Below are 18,535 nucleotides of genomic sequence, written 5' to 3' on the forward strand. Positions count from 1 at the left end.
AACACACAGCTAGAGAAGGAGAATAGAGCCAGGCTAAGAAGGGCTGTAAATACCAGAGGAGTTTGTATTTGACACTAGAATAATAGAGAGTGACTGAAGTTTCTTGAGCAGAGAAGAAACCCTGTCTGACATGTGCTTTAGGAATCTATCTCTTGGGCATCTATGTGGAGAACAGATTGAAGAAGGAAGACTAAAAATCTTTCCTGTTCAATCTAGGTCTTTGCCATCTGCACCAATCTTTGAACGTGCCAGGTAATAGCAGAATATCAGAGCTGAAATGGATCTTTGACCAAAGAATGGTGGAATACAGAATGGTGGTGCTGAAAGAGGTCTCAGAGCCCAAAATGCTAGTTGGGTAAGGACCTAAAGAGATGTATGACTAAAGGTCACAGAGGCTACCTTCCTTTATTTTACAAAGAAGGTAAACTGAGGCTCAAAGAAACTTAGTGACAGACTCAAACTCATACACAGCAAGTCAGTCAGTAGCATCACTGAAATCGGAACCCAGGCAACCAGATTCCCAGCTCCATAGCAATTTTTACTACAGCAATTCCCTGTCCAAAAATGGCAGGTGTTGTTGTTCACCTTCTTACACACAAGTATTTTGTTTCTTTAGTAAAACTGTTAGCTCTAAAAAGGAAGTTTTCTCCACATGATCCATATATCCCTAACTCTAGTACCTGTTTATTAGACCCTACACATGCTAGCTACTTCACATTATGGAATTAAGTGGATTATTACCTCCTTGAGTGTAGATATAGAAGGTATATAGAAGCTATTTCACCAAAGGCAAAAGGCTCAGGAAAACCTTGTCAACTGGTGGAAGACAGTCATCAATTCAGAGTAAGAAAATCTACAGTCAAATCCCCACTAGCTCTGTGGCTTTCAGTTTCCTAATCCATAAAATAAGAATAAGAATATTCTGCTCTGAGGTTTTAGGGGATCTTTAAAGGGAGAGGGGGAAAGAAATGTTGGTGAATCCCCTGATTTTATCAGTGACTGGATCTTTCTGGGAGAGACCCCCCTCTACCAACACAGATGAGCAATTTTGAATTGTATCCCCAGGACAATGAGAAGGTAAGTAAAGTATCTAGAGTCCCACACCTAGTATATGCCAGAAGCAAGACAGGAAACCCTTATCTCACTAATTATGAAGCTTCCCACTATAGGATTATTGGAAAGTTAGAGGATGCAATCTTTTGTAAACTATAAAACAACATAGTATATTGTAGGGATGAACTTGGGAATCAGGAATCTATGCTCAAATCCTATTTTTAAAACTTGACTAACTTCAGAAATTTAGCTGTCATCTCTAACTCTCAATTTCATGGTAAGTAAAGATGAAGATAATTGTAGCACCTGTCTTATAAAGTTGTGAGGAAAGTTAGAGTTCAATCAATGAAAAAGTATTTAAGTGTTTTAGACCCAGACACTTTGTATCCCCAGCTGCTGCAGATATAAATATATAAGACCGGGTCTTCAAAGAGCTTACATTCTGTGAACCTTAAATGTTACAGAAACGTTAATTGCTATGTATAAAGGGGAGGCATTATTATTAATTATACAGTTATTATTCATTGGAGAACTTATTCAGAACCTTGAGAACCTTGTGATGAGAGACACACTAAATGAATCTAGACCTCAATCTAGTTAGCCATTGAATTTCCTCCACAACCAGTCAGTCCTTAAATTTCCTCCACAATGAAAGTCAATCTTTAGTGCATCCCAGTAGAAATGCTAGGAAAGCATCTTGTTTGAGGGGGGGTAGTAAGGTGGGAGAATGGTTGGAATGGATGTTGCTACCTGGCTAGATGAGGACAGTCCATAGCAGATCTACTGACATCAAGGGTAGACAACAAATATTTACTCAGCACTCCCAGGGGCTGTTCACTAAAAATTATATAGAGAAGGATAAAGCACCTGCAGAACACTTGATAGGTTCAAAATCCCCATCTGGCTATTTCCATTATCATCTTACCACAATTCCTTATCGTCACCTATCAGAACTACAGTATAATCCAAAACAGAAAGTCTGTCTGCTGTCTCCTTCTCTCCCCAAACTCATCCTTTTTCACTGTTGCTCCAAAACCTAGGGGTATGAATCCTCCCGAATAAAAATTGTCAATGACCACTTATCAAGTAAAACCTGAATTCCTTTCCCTGGCATTTAAGGGCTGCTATATTCTGGTACCATTCAATCTTTTCAATCCTGCTTCATTTTATCTTCCCTCCCCACCCCACCCTCAAGCACTCTCAAATAGAACCAGAGAACTGAAAATAATAACTCTTAACAATTCTACAGCATTTTCAGATTTGCAAATTACCTGCCACATATTATCCCATCTGATTCCATTCCCCAACATACCCAACAATCTCTTGCCTCTACCCTGTGGCCATGCTCCATCTTTGTCCACAGAATTTCTCATCCATTCTTTTAGAGCTGAGCACAATGGCTATCTCTTCCACATAGCCCCTTCTGACCCTGAAGTCAGTAACGACCTCACAAAGCACTTTGTCAACACCTCTGGAATAGGCCTATCATTTAGCCTTGCTATGTTTGGTTTTGCCTTGTTTTCTTTTACACTCACACTGGGTCTTCCTGTTTTTCCCAGGCTAGACGTATAGTTGCCCCTCAAAGACCCATCCCTACTATTGATCAGCAACAAACTGAATTTTTTTAAAAACTGAATTAAGATTCCATTTATGACCTGGACTGGTTTGCCCCTACCTGAGCAGCCTGTTGGCCCCCAGTAATAGGGGCTCACTATCTTTGAATCTTCCCTTGTACAGAAACCCATTCATTTGGAGCCCTACTGATCTAGCAGCCTCATGGCATCAGGAATTACAATCATGTACTATCATGTCCGGTACCAGTTATGTATTCATTTATATTTGTTATTGTTCAGTCATTTCAATAGCTTCTGATTTTTTTGTGACTCCATTGAAGGTTTTTCTTAGCAAAGATACTAGAATGCTTTTCTATTTCCTTTTCCAATTCATTTTACAGATGAGGAAACCAAGGCACACAGGGTTAAGTAACTTGCCCCAAGGTCACACAGCTAGTAAGTATTGAAGGCTGGATTTAAACTCGAATGTTCCTGACTCTAGGCCTCTGCTCTATCCATTGAGATTTCATATATTATAGTTAACATATATGGCAGCCAAATGCCTCTGTTCAATTGTGAGCTTCAAGAAGGCAGGAACCCAGTTTGATCTAAACTTGCCTCTGTCCCAAATGGCTATCATAGTATTCTGCACACATAGTAGACACTTAATAAATGTTTGCTGAATTAACCTCATTTTAAAGATGAGAAAACTGAATTAAATTTAGTGCCTTCAACACTTGTCACAAAGCTGGTAAGCAGAATTCGGTTACTACTAATCAAGTGCCCTTTCTACCACAGTACATTGCTTCTCATAATTAACATTTTAAGCTTTCCCAGTGCGTTTTCATGTGCTGCCTAGTTTGACCCACACAACAGCCCCACAAAACTAGGAAGGATAAGGATAATTTCCTCCCCATTTAAATGGAGAACCTGAGGCATGGAGGTTAAAAGTATGGAACCAAATTCTCACTTGGAAAAGACTATGGGAATTCAGGTGAGAGAGAGCAGTGTCAGCTGCAGTGGTCAAGGAAAGCTTCCTAGAAGAGATGGGATCTACTGAGAGTGAACAAGATGGACAAAAATCAAGGGGTCAAGTTGTCAAGTCAACATTTATGAATCATGTGCCCACTTTGTTAAGCACTGAGGAATAAGAAAGACAAAAACAGTCCTGTATTCAAGGAGTTCACGGTTCATAGGTGAGGCCATAAGCAAACAATGATGTACAATCAAAATATATACAGATGATGTCAGAAGAAAGGCAATAAAAATGCACAGTCATGAGATGGAACAACAAGGGGGTAATGGAAATGAATCACAGAAAATATGGAGAAGAGTAAAGTGTAAAAAGGCTGAAAAGACTGATGGATTTGGAATCGGGGTGTGGGTTCAAATTCTAGCTTTGTCACATATTACTTGTATAACCTTGAATGTCACTTCAGTCTGTTTTCTCACCTGCAAAATATAAAATATGTACTCCCACAACCAGCCAGATTTTTATTGGTCCATGGAATCCTATCTTCTCTTTCTCATGAACCCTTCAAAAATCTGCTCACTCAAGGTCTAGGTTGTTTATTTAGATTAAGTGTTAACTTTTCTCACTTTCTCAATCTCAAAAAGATAGCATGGCTAATGCCTCCTCCAGGCTGCCATCATTCCAAATCCAGTTCCTCTCCACTGCTCAGAATAAAAGTCTGCATAGAATGTATTCTATCCTCTTATAACCATTTATCTGTCTTGATTTTCTGGAATAAGGCAGATCTTTTTGTCAGTCACATTCAAGTCATAGATCTCATTCCACCACCAATGTGATAACTGAGAAATTAAATTGCCTTGCTATCCTAGGTTCAAAGATTCTACATTTGAAGGTCCCTTCCAAAATATGGCATTTTATGTCATAAAGTCTCTTCTACTTGAGTCTTATAGACTGTTAAAAATAGAATGTCGTGGAAAATAGTATTAATAACAACAGTTCACATTTCCACAGCGCTTTGTTACAACAATCTCACAGCATTGGGAGTCATGTATTATCATTATTTTTATTCTTTTACAAATGAAAAAAAAAAAGCTTAGGCAAGTGAAATGGCTTTCTAATGTTCAGAAAGAAAAAAGGTAGAATTCCCACCTAGAACTTCAAATTTCCAGCTCAACACTCATATTTACACTGTGTCAGAAGTAAATACTGACTTCGGATTAGTATAATCAAGGAAGGCTTCCTGAGGAAGTAGGACTTGAACTCAATACTGAAGAATGTCTAGTATCCTGAGAAGAAAACAGGGAGAAGAGAAGGTACCAGAATCTTGGAAGTAACATGGCTTCAAGAGCTTGTCCTTCTTAGGAAAGAGAAATGAAGAGTAGTATACGTGCCCTTAGGGAGTCCTCAACTCTGCATACCTAGGGAAAGGTAAATGCTAAAAGGAAGAAATCTGAGATTAAATTGAAAGTTTACCCAGTACTTTTCTCACTTTCCTGTAAAGAAGGTAAGCATTTGTATTTTCATTCCCATTTTACAGATGAGAAAAACAAAGTTAAGTAAAGTAACTTGTCCAGAGTCAGACAGTTATTAAATGCCAGCTTTAGGATTCAATCCCAAGTCTACTAACTCCTAGCCCAATTCCATTTTCAAATCCAAGAAAACTTCACGCAACTTCCCAATTCTGCCTAAGGGATTAAACACCCGGTGAGGGCTGACCACATCAAGGGCAGCGCTCAGAAGTCAAAGAGTTCCCAAAGCAAAGCCTCATTAGAGAGAAGCAAGAGGGTGCATGGGGTCTGCAATTAGCCTGGATCAGCAAGGAGTCATTGTTCTGGCCCCAACTGGCCCCAATTGCCTACTCCTTTGAAGAGAGATGAGAACTTAAATCAAAGAAAATACAAGGTCAGAGCTGGAAAAGACTTGAGCATTCTTCTAACCCAGGGGTTCTTAACTTTTTTGATCTCCACAGATCCTTATGTCTATTTGGTGAATCTTTTGGACATCCTTCACATAACATTTTTTAAATTTCGTAATTGCAACAAAATGCTAAATTTCAGTTAGAGGTTAGGGAAAATAAAGATGCAAGGTTTTGAAAGACCCTCCAAATCTCTGCAAGGCCTCAGCTTAAGAACCCCTGATCTAGTTTGACCTCCTCATTGTACAGAAGTAGAAACCAGGTCCCAATAATATAGGGAGATAAGGGAAAAGTATATAATTCAGGTCTTCAGAAGCCGAGAGCGGGATCCTTTCTGTTGTACCTGTTGGCCATTCACACACACACAGACACAAAAGTTCCAAGGATCCATGATTTCATTGGTATTAATGTGGATTCCAAACTTTCTGAACTTTATTTCATTCCTTTTGTCCAGCTGATGATGCTACATTGGCTGCTCTTCAGAGAACAGACAGTCTGTCACAGACTTTCCTTCTAACTTGTAATACTTGATCAAGCTTCCCTCCTTTAATAACCTTTAAGAATCAAGGATCACCTCCATGTACAATGAGGCTTAGGAAGGAGAATGTAAAGGGAAAGAACAAAGAGTCACATGGAAATGCAAAACCAGATTTTGGTCTTTGAATACCAAGCAGAGAATCCTAGAATATAAAGCATCAAATGTCAAATCTAGGAGGAATCTTAGAACAGAGAACATCAAATGTCAGAAGTTTTAGAAGTTTTTTCAGTAGCCAAAGGGAAATACAGAATGGTTCTGAGCAGACGAGGAATACCATCATATTTGTGCATAAGGAAAATAAGTAAGCAACATGCAAAGAATGGATTAAAATGGGGAAAGACTGGAAGCTGGAAGACTTCCAAAGATCAGGGAAGTTGGAGCTGGAAAGACCTTTAAAGATCATCTACTCCAACTTCCTCCCCATCTTACAGAAAAGGAAACTTGAGTCCTAAAATGATTGGTTAAGTGAATTGCCCAGTCACAAATGTGACATGTTCTTTGTCCTAAGATCACTTTCAACCTCTGACATGAAAGTGTCCTTTCAACTTCTATGTTCTAAGGTTCCTAGGAGCTCTGACATTTTGTGTATCAGAAGGGTACTAATATGCCTAAAAGCCACAGGGAGGAAGGGAGAATCTCTGTTGAATCCAGCCCCTTGGCCTATAAAACCAGCCCTCTCTTACTTGTACCATTCTGCCTACTACAATTAAGTAAAGAAGAATGGGTTTAAGGTAAAATACATACATTTTTAGTTTTCAACATTGTGAGTTTGAATTTTCATGCAGTTGGAGAAGTCCTAAATGAATTTCCAAGCAAAGATTTTTAATCTGGGTTCTATGAATTTGTTGGCTTTTTTAATTTTAATAATAGCATTCCAATATAATCATTTTCTTTTGCAATCCTGTTATATCTTATTTTATACATTTTAAAACATTATCTTGATAAAGGCTCTACAGGCTGATTCACCAGACTGCCACAACAAACACAAAAAAGTTAAGAATTCCTGATTTAGAAGGTCAGGTCTAAAGTCTTCCGCAGGATGGGGTAAAGGGCAGCTCCGGGGAGAAATGACAGAAGAATGATGCAATCTGGGGTACCATGACCCAGAAGTTCAAATTTTCAGGGCACTCTAGAGGTAGTCCCTTCCCCAGGGAGAGACCTATCCATGTTGAAGAAAATCAGTCTTGGCCCAGACCAGAGAGGCTGTGTCTAAAATAGCCTCATCTCCCTTCAAAACCAATTTGCCTCCAATGAGGGCCAGCACGTAGGCCTTCCCAAGGCAGCCCGTTGTGCCAAGCCAGAACAGCAGAAAGCAAGAGCTATTTTTGTATACCCTGGCACTAAGAGGTCTGAAATATGGGGCCTTGAGATTTCCAAGATCTCTCCCTCCTCCTACCCAGTCACCCCAACTGGTTCTTGTAATGAGAACTACCTGGAAAATTCTGGGCAAGCAGGCTACAAACCAGAAATTAAATCAAAGCTCAGATGTCTGGCCCTGCTCATTTAAAAGGCAACAAAGGTGAGTGGGAAGAACACTAGACCTTTCCGCAAGAAGATCAAAGATCAAGTCTTAGTTTGCCCCTGACCTGGTGGGTGACCTGAAGTAAATCACTTAGTCTCAGTTTCCTTCTCTGTAAAAGAGTAAAATAGTCTCTATCCTGCCCCACAAGGCTATTGTGCAAGTCCAGGGAAAGTACTCTGAAAATGAGAATGGCCTAAAGAAAACTGAAGGATCTATTACCATTTAGAATTTCTGGGAATCTAGAATACTGGGCAATATTATCCTTGGGTCACTGAAAAATAATTTAGCTAGTAAGAAATGTAAACTAGAGGGGGAAAGGAGAAACAAGGCAAGTTTAACTTAGAGAATCATTTTTTTCCTTTCATTCAACAAACACTAATTAAGCACTTACTATGTCTAGGACATTGTGCCCAGCAACTGGGAAAGATGGATGGATCCAGTGGTAGTTAATGTATGTTTTGATAAGTAATAAAAATGACTTTGCTTTTAGGTGAGCTCAAAAGTATTCTCCCTCATCAGTCTAAATCATTAAGCTGACACTATTTAGCCAAAAGCTAAATTTTTTTGTCTTCAGAGTCTCTTCTAGGTATATTAGTACCTTCTGAGACACACGAAATGCCAAAGCTAGAAGAAACGTTAGAACACAGAAGATAGGATATCAGTGCTGGAAGGAATTTTTGAACACAGAAGACAGAACATCAGAGGTAGAAAAAAATCTTAGAACATAAAAAATAGAATGTCAGTGACAGCTACCATTAGACACAAATAGGATGGTGTGTGTGTGTGTGTGTGTGTGTGTGTGTGTGTGTGTGTGTGTGTGTGTGTGTGTGTGTGTAGGGAGAGACAGAGATAGACAGAGAGCAGCTGAAAGTGATACAAAGATCATGAAATGTCAAGAACAATGCAGAGAATATAAGAGCTAGAAGGAACCTTAGAACAAATTTTAGAACCTGAAAGGACCTTAGAATATCAAACATAGAATAGTAAAGCTGGAAATAGTTTTAGATTTTGAATCCAATCCTCTGATTATATAAAAAAGAAAATTAGTTTTCTCTGGAAGTCTATGTATTTTGTTTTATGAATTTAAAAACATAATCCCGAGAAAGAGTCCAGAGGCTTGACCAGATCACCTAAGGGGTGGTTAAAAAAGGATTAAGAACGCTTGGTTTATTATTTATACACTATCTTGTTTATTTCTCTCTTATTGCCCTCTCTACATAAGTCTAGCCCTGATAAGCAGAACAGGAGAGCTTTGAATGCAAGGCCCAGTTTGTCTTTTGCTGCTTCTTTCTCATAGGCTAACCTATGTAAGTACTCCTATTGAATGAGCTAAAAAAGGAGTAATCTCCATTTAATGTCAAGGAAGGGAGCAGACACAAACATACATGCAAACTCTCTGCTCTGCAGCTTCCACCAAGGTGATGGAGCCTGAATTTTAGTCTCAGCTCTGTCCCTGACTTACTATGTATAAGTTACTTTTGCCTCCCCAAACCTCAATTTTTGGATGGATGGATGGAAGGAAGGAAGGAAGGAAGGAAGGAAGGAAGGAAGGAAGGAAGGAAGGAAGGAAGGAAGGAAGGAAGGAAGGAAGGAAGGAAGGAAGGAAGGAAGGAAGGGAAGGAAGGAAGGAAGGAAGGAAGGAAGGGAAGGAAGGAAGGAAATGGACTAGATGTGTCTATGGATTCTTTAAGCTCTGAAATTCTATTCTGAAGCAAGCTCTAAGTTTCTTTATGAAAATGTCTGAGTAAAATGCCTTCACCTCCTGCCAAGCCATGATCAGCCCTCTCTCTACTTCCCCCTGGTACTTTCTCAGATGGCTGGAGAATGTCTCAGGGGCTTGGGACAGGAAGGCAAAACCACAGTTTTCCTAACTCGTCCCAGAACCAGACAGACACAGGAAGCGGATCCCTGACCTAGAGGAGGGGGTGAGAGGGAAGAGAGTTTATGAAAGTCCCTGGAGATGGGTAGGAATTACCAACAGCCTTCGGCCTCTGCCAGGGGCCAGGGTCAAGGGCAAAGGATTCCAGTCCTCCCCAGCTGGGACTGTTTCCCTCCTTCCTGGGAACTCTCTCTGATGCTCAGAGCCAGTGGGCAGCCTACGTGCTTCTCTTAGTCCTCTCAGGGGATTGCCGTGGAGGGAGAAGAAGGGGCCCAAGGGCAGTCCTGGGTTTTATTGCCATGGACATTTTCAAGGCTTCAGAAAACACAGAACTAAGTTTTGCACTCCCATGAAAAACAAATGCACATTTATATAATCAAGTACACACACAGGAAGGGACAAAAATGAACAAATACACACACCCATGCACCTAACTAGACAGACTTGCACATGCAGACATATGTGCTCATCCGCATTTGATGCATACACATAAATATGGGAGACATGAACATATATATGTGCAACAAATAGAGTGAATGTGTTTATAAGTCAATGTTGCATTTGATGTAGATGCATAAATACAGAATACATGAACATACATATATGTGCAACAAATAGAATAAATGAATTTGTAGGTCAATACTGCACAAGTTTAAATCTAGGAAAGTTTGCAAAATTTGTCCCATTTACATAAAAAAATGAAACTATACTTTCATAAAAGTGCCTTCATAAACCATCTAAGGAAACATTCTAGATATATAAAGGAAGAAACAGATTGGAATAAATGCAAACATGACTAGACTTGGAGGCAGGGAAGTTATGAGTTCAAAATTTGCCATAGACATTTATTAACTGGATAATTATGAGCAAAGTACTTTATTTAATTACCGAGCATTTAATGAGCATCTGTATAAGCTTATCAGGTACTATGCAAGGCACTGGGACTACAAAGATAAAAACTGACCAAAATCTGTACTCAAAGAAAGACCTGGCAACATGTACAGATGAGGACATACCACATAAATCCAAGGTAACATGAGGAAAAAGGAACTAGTAATTACAGGGGAGAGAGATGATCAGGAACAAGGAATGATCCTTGGGTTGAGTTTAATAAAGGTGGGCTTTGAAAGAAACTGGATTATACTCTAACATATTTAACATGTATTGGTCAACCTGCCTTCTGGCAGGGGGGGGAGAAGGAGGGGAAAAATTAGGACAAAAGGTGTGGCAATTGTCAATGTTGTAAAATTACTCATGCATATATCTGCTAAATAAAAACTATTAAAATATTAAAAAAAAAGAAACTGGGGATTTTTATAAAATGAAGGTGAAAAGAAAAGAGCTCCAGTCATAAGAGAGTTTATACAAAAAAGGCAGGAGTCTAGCTTAGACTATAAAGACCATGAGGGGAAGCAATTCATAAGAAAGCTGGAATGAGCCAGGTTGTGAGCCAACCGTAAATGTTCGACAAAGGAGTTTCTGTATGACCCAAGAGGGAAGTTCTGGAGTTTTGTGGGTAGGAAAGTGACATGGTCACACCTGAGCTTCTAGAATATGGGGGGATGATGGCCAGAAGAAGGAAGAAACCTGATAGACGGAGATCAGTTAGGTAAGTGAAAAGTGAGAGGTAAGGAAGGATAGGAATTAGGGGGTGTGGGTGGCTGAGCAAAGAGAGATGACTGTTACTTTGAAGGAATGGCTGGCAAGGCTTGGCCACTGACTGAATATACCAGGTAAGGGAGAGCAAGGTGAAGATGTCACAGAATGGACAATGGCAATGTCCCCTTGACATAATCATGATCGGAAGGGTGGGCTCAAGGGAAAGATAATGAGTTTAATTTTGAACATAATGAGTTTGAGACCAACAGGATATTTGATTGTAAATTTTCAATAGGCAACTGGTAATCCAGGAATGGAGCTCAGGAAAAAGACTAAGATGGCAAGCAGTCATCAACACAGAAATCACAGGTGAGGAGAGAACTGAGGAATAAGAAAAGAAAAAGGGGTATGAGGCAGAATCCTGGGGAGCACACACAGGGGGAAGGGAATAAATAACAATACAGCAAAAAGTCAGATATTATTGAAAAATGACTGAACAGTAATAACATTTGATGGGGCTAGAGTAAGAGACAGAGATTTGTGGGGAGAGGAAGAAGAGAGAGAACTGTGAGATTATCTGGTAGCTACTTGGATTACCCATAATGCTATGGGCTGAGCTTTCAAGGCTCCTCCCTTTGGTGTATTTGTTCTATCGCTTTAAACTACATTTTCTCTGTTTCTTTCTCTCTGTCTCTGTCTCCCATCCACCCATTATAGTTACTCCCCCACTACCAGGTGTGAAATGGGAGCTGGAGATATGAGGGGTCCCTTCCAACTCTGTTCCAGTACTTTGGGGTAAGATTCAGAGACTCCCATGATTCTATGGTTCTATGACTGAAACTGACACCCTTAAATTCTGAGACTCTTTGTCTCTAAGATTCTAAGATTCTACGAAGTTTCCCTGAACCCTTGAGCACAAACCACACCTAGAATACTCAGGAAGCAAGAGTAGTTCATACTTATCTTGGCAAAGGTAGTAGCTGCTTTCGCTAACAGAACAATGTAGAGAAACTGGCACAGAAAAAATAAGGAATACTCAAGGAAAGGAGTAGGGTCATAGAGGAATCACATTTTAACAAAAAGCAAAAGCAAAATGATATACATATTCACATACTCTGAAAGATGCACAATTATAATGACAGCCAATTCCTGGTCAAGATTTTGCCATGACTACCCAATGTCTAAAGAATAAGATCCTCAGGTTTACCACAATCTGACCCCAGCCCACCTTTTAGATTTATTCCTTCCAAAAGATCTGCTGGGGAAAAGTGATTGAAAGGATTGACCCCTCCATCCCCAGACCATGCCCTGTGCTATTCACACACTGAATTATGCCCTTCCCTAGGTCTCTAAAACCCTTCCACATTTCATCTTCCCCTATTCAAATCATTGAGATCTACTTGAAAGGATCTGTCTTCCATGAAGTCTCCCTTGCTACCCTAGCTCAGGTGAGTGAGTTGTCTTTCAGACTCTATGCCTTTTAATCACCCATTATTTACATTCTGACTTTCATTATATTGTTCTGTGCCCATTAAACTATGAAAGTTCCCTAGTCTCAAGTTCAAAATAGGGGCCCTGGAAATGAAGGAAAATGGAAAGGGAGGAGGAAGAAAGGTTGATTAGTGTGACAGAAGGAAGGAAATATGCATTTATTAAGCACCTACTATATAATAGGTACTGTGAGAGGTGCTTTACAAATATCTCATTTGAATCTCACAATTATTTTGAGATACCAGCTATTATTATTCTCATTTCATACTTGAAGGAACTGGGTTAAACAAAAGTCCAGTAACTTGTCCAATGTCACATAGCTAATAAGTGTCTCAGGTCAAATCTGAACTCAGAGCTTCCAGACTGTGGGCCAGAACTCTATTGACTGTTTCACCCAGCTGCCCTTAGAACCTTCTCTCTGGGATAGCCTCCCATTTATTTTGTATATCTTGTATATATTCTGTGGTTTGCATCTTTTCAACCCCCTAGAATGAGAGTCCCTTGAGGGGACAGCATTTTTGCCTTTCTTTCTATCCCCACACTTAGCAGAAGGGCTGACACATAGTAAGCACCTAGTAACACTCGTTGCCTATCTGCCTATGTGACATCAGATAAGTCATTGTCCACTCAGAGCATCTATAAAATGAAAGGTTTGAGTCATATGAGATCCAGAAACCTCTGGTGGCTGCAGATCTCAGATGATAGGAGCTTCTTCATCACGTTGAATATTTAATTTAAGCTCTATTAAATAAGAGCTTAAAGGGATCTTACCAAGTCACTCTAGTCTTAATGAACTCATTTTACAGATGAAGAAACTTGGGCTCAGAAAGCTGTAAGTTAATCAAATTCAGGCCTTCAGAATCCCAATTCTGTGTTCTTTCCACTACAAGATGCTGTCTCTCTGTCATTTGACAGTAACTTGGAACTAATGTATCCTGGAACCAGATACTGATTAAAGACAATGAAGATCTTAGAAATGAATTCAAAATTATACCTTTTTCCCTCTCACATTACTTATAATGCCTCTGGATAATTTGATACAAAAACCTGATGTAAGGCAAAAAGTACTGTCTTGGGCACCCTGCCACTGAATTGACGCATGACCATGGTGAGAGCAAGTCTCTTCTCTCCCTGGGCTGCAGCCTCTTTCATGAAGTGAAGACTTGGCCAGAACTGTCTCTGAGGTTCCCCCTTCCAGCTCTGACAGTCTATGTTCCCTTATCCCCTCCAGCTCTAACGACCTGTGTTCATAATTCTGAAATCTGCCACATCCAGACCTCCCAGGTCGCCCAAGAGCAGCATAAGTTCACACCACTCATCCTCCATCTGGCGAGTCTTGCCTAGTTTTAGGTCAGTGGGCATCTCCCCAAATGACAGCAACGGGCTGGAAACAGGAAGAAAATGAGCTCTTCTCTGCACATACCTCAGTGGGGAGCCCTGGCCCCTGCAGGGGTGACAAAGCCCATTGGCTTCAGCCTCCACATTCCCAATTCTCCTCCGTGCTCAGTCTGCACTCGGTCTCTTCTTTCTCCCGCCGGTGGCTCTCAGACTTGGCCCATGTTGTGGATCTAAAAGAGAAGAAAAAGTGAGAAAGCAGAGCTCAAGGTGTCTGGCTGTGGCCCACGGGGTCACACCAAGGAAGGAGGCTTTCACCCCAAAACAAGGGGGATGGTGGGTGTCTGTGCAGTGGAAGATATTTTCCAGCTGCAGGAGATACTCCCTACACACCTCCTCTACCACACGGGTAGCTGGGATGGGCTGGAGGGGGAGCTTGTGTGGGAGGAAGAAAATGCTGATTCACAAATGGGATTTCTGGTTCTCCTAGAAAGAAGGGTGGGGAAGAGAGGGGACAAGGAGATGTTGGAAGGCCGAAAGGAGGCTTCCCAAAGCCCAGGGGGATTGTGATGCTGTATTCTTGGCTTAGCATGTCTGCCCACAGAATTATAAAATCAAAGAGCTGGCAGGGATACTTCAGAGGTCATCAAACCCAATCCATACCTGAAGGAAACAGTTTGGGTATCAGAAGGATGCCCTACTCCTCTCTACCTACCTATCTATCTGTGTAAATCACTATCAGGTAAACCCACAACCCACCTCTTTCACAAAAAAAGTCAAAGAGACCATGCCCTAGAAGGACTGGCTGAAGAAACAAGGGATCATTTAGCCTAGAATATAAACTCTTAAGTAACAAGGGATTTTCCCAGAACTGAATAGGTCTTCTTGGTCTTCAGGTACTCCCCAAATTTTCCAAAGTGATTGACAGAGAAGAGAAAATCATGGAAGTATAGCTATCTTAATTCAAAGGCTGCTACATGGAAGAGGACCATCTGCCATGAGCTCCCTCTTCTACCCCACTCCACATTTCAAAATCTTCTTTATCTTGTTTTCTTTAGCCTCAGAAAGCAGGAGGAAAGGATGCAATGATAGACAATATCAGAAAGCAGGAGGAGAGTGGGCAATGGTAGAAAATATCAGAAAGCAGGAGAGGAAGCAATAGTAGACAGCCCCTGAGAGCAGGAGGAGAGGGATCAATAATAGTATCAGAAAGCAGAAGGAGAGGGAGCAATTGTAGACAGCCCCTGAGAGCAGGAGGAGAGGGAGCAACGGTAGACAGTATCAGAAAGCAGAAGGAGAGGGAACAACGGTAGACAGCCCCAGAGAGCAGAAGGAAAGGGAGAAATGGTAGACAGTATTAGAAAGCAGAAGGAGAGGGAGCGATGGTAGATAATATCAGAAAACAGAAGGAGAGGGAGCAATGGTAGACAGCCCCAGAAAGCAGGAGGAAAGGGAGAAATAGTAGACAGTATCAGAAAGCAGGAGGAGAAGGAGCAAATGGTAGACAGTATCAAACTTTGTTCAAATCACTGAAGGAAGAAGTTCCCAACAATGAGCTATTAGAAAGCAGAATGGGTTGCCTTGGGATCACTGACTTTAAGGCAGAAAGGATCTTGGGTTCAACTGCCTCATTTTACAGATGACTTCATTGAGAAGCAGAATTGTTAAGTGACTTGTCCAGGGTCACACAGGCAGGATCAGAATACGAGCATTCTTGACTTCAAGGCTGGATCCTCTATCCACTACATAACGTTGATTCAAGACAGAGGGAAAAGTGAGCTTACCCCACAGAGGTCTTCAAGTACAGGCCTCCAGTCAGTGATATTGGACAGAGAATTCCCTCTTCAAATAGAAATAATAGTGAATAATTTCAGCTTTAAGATCCTATGGTTCTGTTCATTCTTCCAGACCATCTTAACCTGCATTCATCTTTCCTTTCCTGACCATCTAAAGCACAAACTAGTTAGTCTATATCAGACACTTTAAGCCCTTGATTCTCTATAGCCTTGTACTCTTATCTAATTGGAACTAGAATCTCAGGGTTAGAAGGAAAAGGGGACCTAGGCAACCAGGTGGTACAGTAGAATCAAGAAGACCTAAGTTTAAATGCTGCCTCAAATACTTTAGTCGCTGTTTGAGCTTGAATAATTTATTTTCTACTTCTGTTTGCCTCCATTTCCTCCTCTATAAAATTAAGATAATAATAGCACCTACCTCACTGAGTTGTCTTGAGGATAAAGAGGGTAGTGTGTGTGTGTGTGTGTGTGTGTGTGTGTGTGTGCACAGTCACAAAAACTGAAGTGCTATATCAATGTTAGCTATTATTAAGCAGATGGGAAGAAAATGAAGAGAAAAATAAGAAATTATTAAAGGAAACAAGCTCCCAGAAGACACTGGAAGGAAAAAAAATCAAGAGCATAAGTGAAAGTCAGCTTTGGCAAGGAACAGGCCCACTTCTGCAGCAAAAAAGGAAAGCCAAGGAAACATCAGAGGATAAACGAAGAAGGCTTCTGAGATAGAGTGGGGGAGAAGTGGGAGCTTGTGATGGTCTCTGTTTTCTAAGTAAAGTAGGAAGCAAGTTCATCTGCTGATAGAGAAGGGCAGTAGTGGTGTAGGAGGGATAGGGAGAAAGAAGGTTTGAAATACTGTGGAAAGTATGATTAAGAGACCATTGGAAGAGTGAAAGGATTTTATCACAGCAGTGAGAACCCAATTTTGAGTGAACCCTCCTGGAAAGGCTGTGAGCTTTCTCCCAGAATATTCAACAGCAGCATGTATGGAATAACACAGATAGATAGTAGGAGCAAGCTAAGCCTATTACTTGGCAATGGATTACTGAAGGCAGGAGTAGGAAGCAGAGGACTCAAGGATCTCTCATAACAGATGATCAAATGACTCAAAACTATGAAAGGAAGGAAGGGAGAACAGAGCCGGAACAATGAAATGGGAGAAGTGGCAGTGGAGGCCATCAGGAGAACCAAGTATTTCCTTAAGAAGAATAATGCAGGAGGGAAATACTAAAGGGCTTGAGAGAATATTTTGTCAATGAGACAGAGAGGTGTTAATCTGTCAGTAAATCTGACTTGTCCAGATTTAAGGAGGCTGATGACCTGGGAAGCCACAATGTCCAAGAGGATGTTGACAATGTACACTAAAGTGTCCAAGTTTGAGAGTAAAGACTGTAAAAGACAGGAAGACTGAGTCAGTAATGAGCTCCTTATAGAACAAAAAAAGCATGACTTAGTAGATATGCAAAAGTGAGAAAGGGAGGAGGACTGGGTGAAAATAGTGGATGGAAAAAACATCCACAGAGAAGGATCTGCTGAATGATGGTGACAAAGAGACAGCCATAGAAGCGGGGATGAGGAAAGGGGAATACCTCTCCCTCTTGTCCCAGGGCTTGTATAGGTAAGAGATGTAAGAAGGAAAAGCCTGGTTCTCAACAATACAAGAAAAAAGAAAGAGCATGAAGAAATCTAGAATTGTCAACAGATGGAGGATTGTAGAAAGCAGACAATGAAAGACTGTGGTGTAGCAGGTCAAAGAAGGATAGAAATGAAAGGGTAAGTGAAGATTTTCAAGCAAATTCAGTTGAAAAAGACACATGCACCAGGATGAAAGGGGAGAAAATCTTGGAATGTTCCCTTACAATCAAGTTAATAACTCAATATGTTTTTAGTAGGCATTTATTGTAAGGAAAAGACTGGGGGCACAAAAAAAAGATATTAGTAGTCCCTGTTCTCAAGGAGTTTAGTTTACAGACTAAAAGGAGAAACAACATGTAGACAAAAATGTACAAATGATATATAGATGCAGGATAAATTGGAAATAATCACAGAGAAAGGCATTAAAGTGGCCCAGCAAAAGCTTGCAGAAGGTGAGATTTTAGTGAGATGGAACTGAGGAGGGAGAAACAAGGAGAGAATGCCTTCCAGGCATAGTGAACAGTCAGTGAAAATGCAAAGTCAATTGACTACATTGCCATCCCTGTCCTCCACTAAAAAAGAAAGAAAATGAGCATTCAAAGGATGGAGTGTCTTATGTATGGAACATCAAGGAGATTGAACTGTAGGATATATGGGGAGAATAAGGTATAAAAAAACTGGAAAAGCAGGAGGGATCCAAATTATGAAGGGCTTTAAAAGCCAAACAAAAGATTTTATATTTGATCTTGAAGGCAATAAAGAGGCCCCAAAATGTACTGAGTAAAGGGAGAGACATGGTCAGACCTGAATATTTGGAATATTCCTTTGGCAGCTGAGTAGAAGAATGGGGAATTAGTAGTTAATGGGGCTTCCCACCATGGAGGGATTTATGATGATTAAGCACAAAGTCAATGTAGGCCCTCACTGTCTGTGACTAGCAAGATCACTCAAAGTTCTGAAACTTGTGCGTCTGAGGAAGAATAAAGTAGTGATTAAGATGCTAAAAAAATTGAGATGGCTTAAAGGCTCCTTCAGGAAAGGCATTCTATTTCTTGTCCCTGTACATAGAGATTAACACTTAGAAGATTTGGAATCTCATAATTCTTGGAGCCCAAGTATCTAAGAAGTTACACGGAACTTTTCAAGACTTGTCAAAACATAAGCTTGTCACCAAATTCTGGTAACTTAAGTGGATGTGTTATAGTTCCAGAAAGAGCTGGAAAAATGCTGCCAAAAATCATAAAGTCTTGGG

At 40.5% G+C, this 18,535-nt stretch overlaps 1 protein-coding gene across 4 annotated transcripts in view; it reads right to left on the bottom strand.

Moving 5' to 3' along the window:
- The window catches only part of PTP4A3 (protein tyrosine phosphatase 4A3), a 213,327-nt gene that overhangs the window by 137,410 nt on the left and 57,382 nt on the right, over positions 1–18,535 (bottom strand). For 2 of the 4 annotated variants that reach the window (XM_074264615.1, XM_074264619.1), the window contains exon 2: positions 13,947–14,091. The gene's annotated coding sequence lies outside the window, so the exon portion shown is untranslated. Of the gene's footprint in view, positions 1–2,365; positions 2,491–13,946; positions 14,092–18,535 lie in introns of those variants that run through there. The other 2 variants (XM_074264607.1, XM_074264656.1) reach the window with 2 other exon arrangements.

This window comes from Sminthopsis crassicaudata, chromosome 1 (genome assembly GCF_048593235.1).
Source record: "Sminthopsis crassicaudata isolate SCR6 chromosome 1, ASM4859323v1, whole genome shotgun sequence".
NCBI lineage: Eukaryota > Metazoa > Chordata > Mammalia > Dasyuromorphia > Dasyuridae > Sminthopsis > Sminthopsis crassicaudata.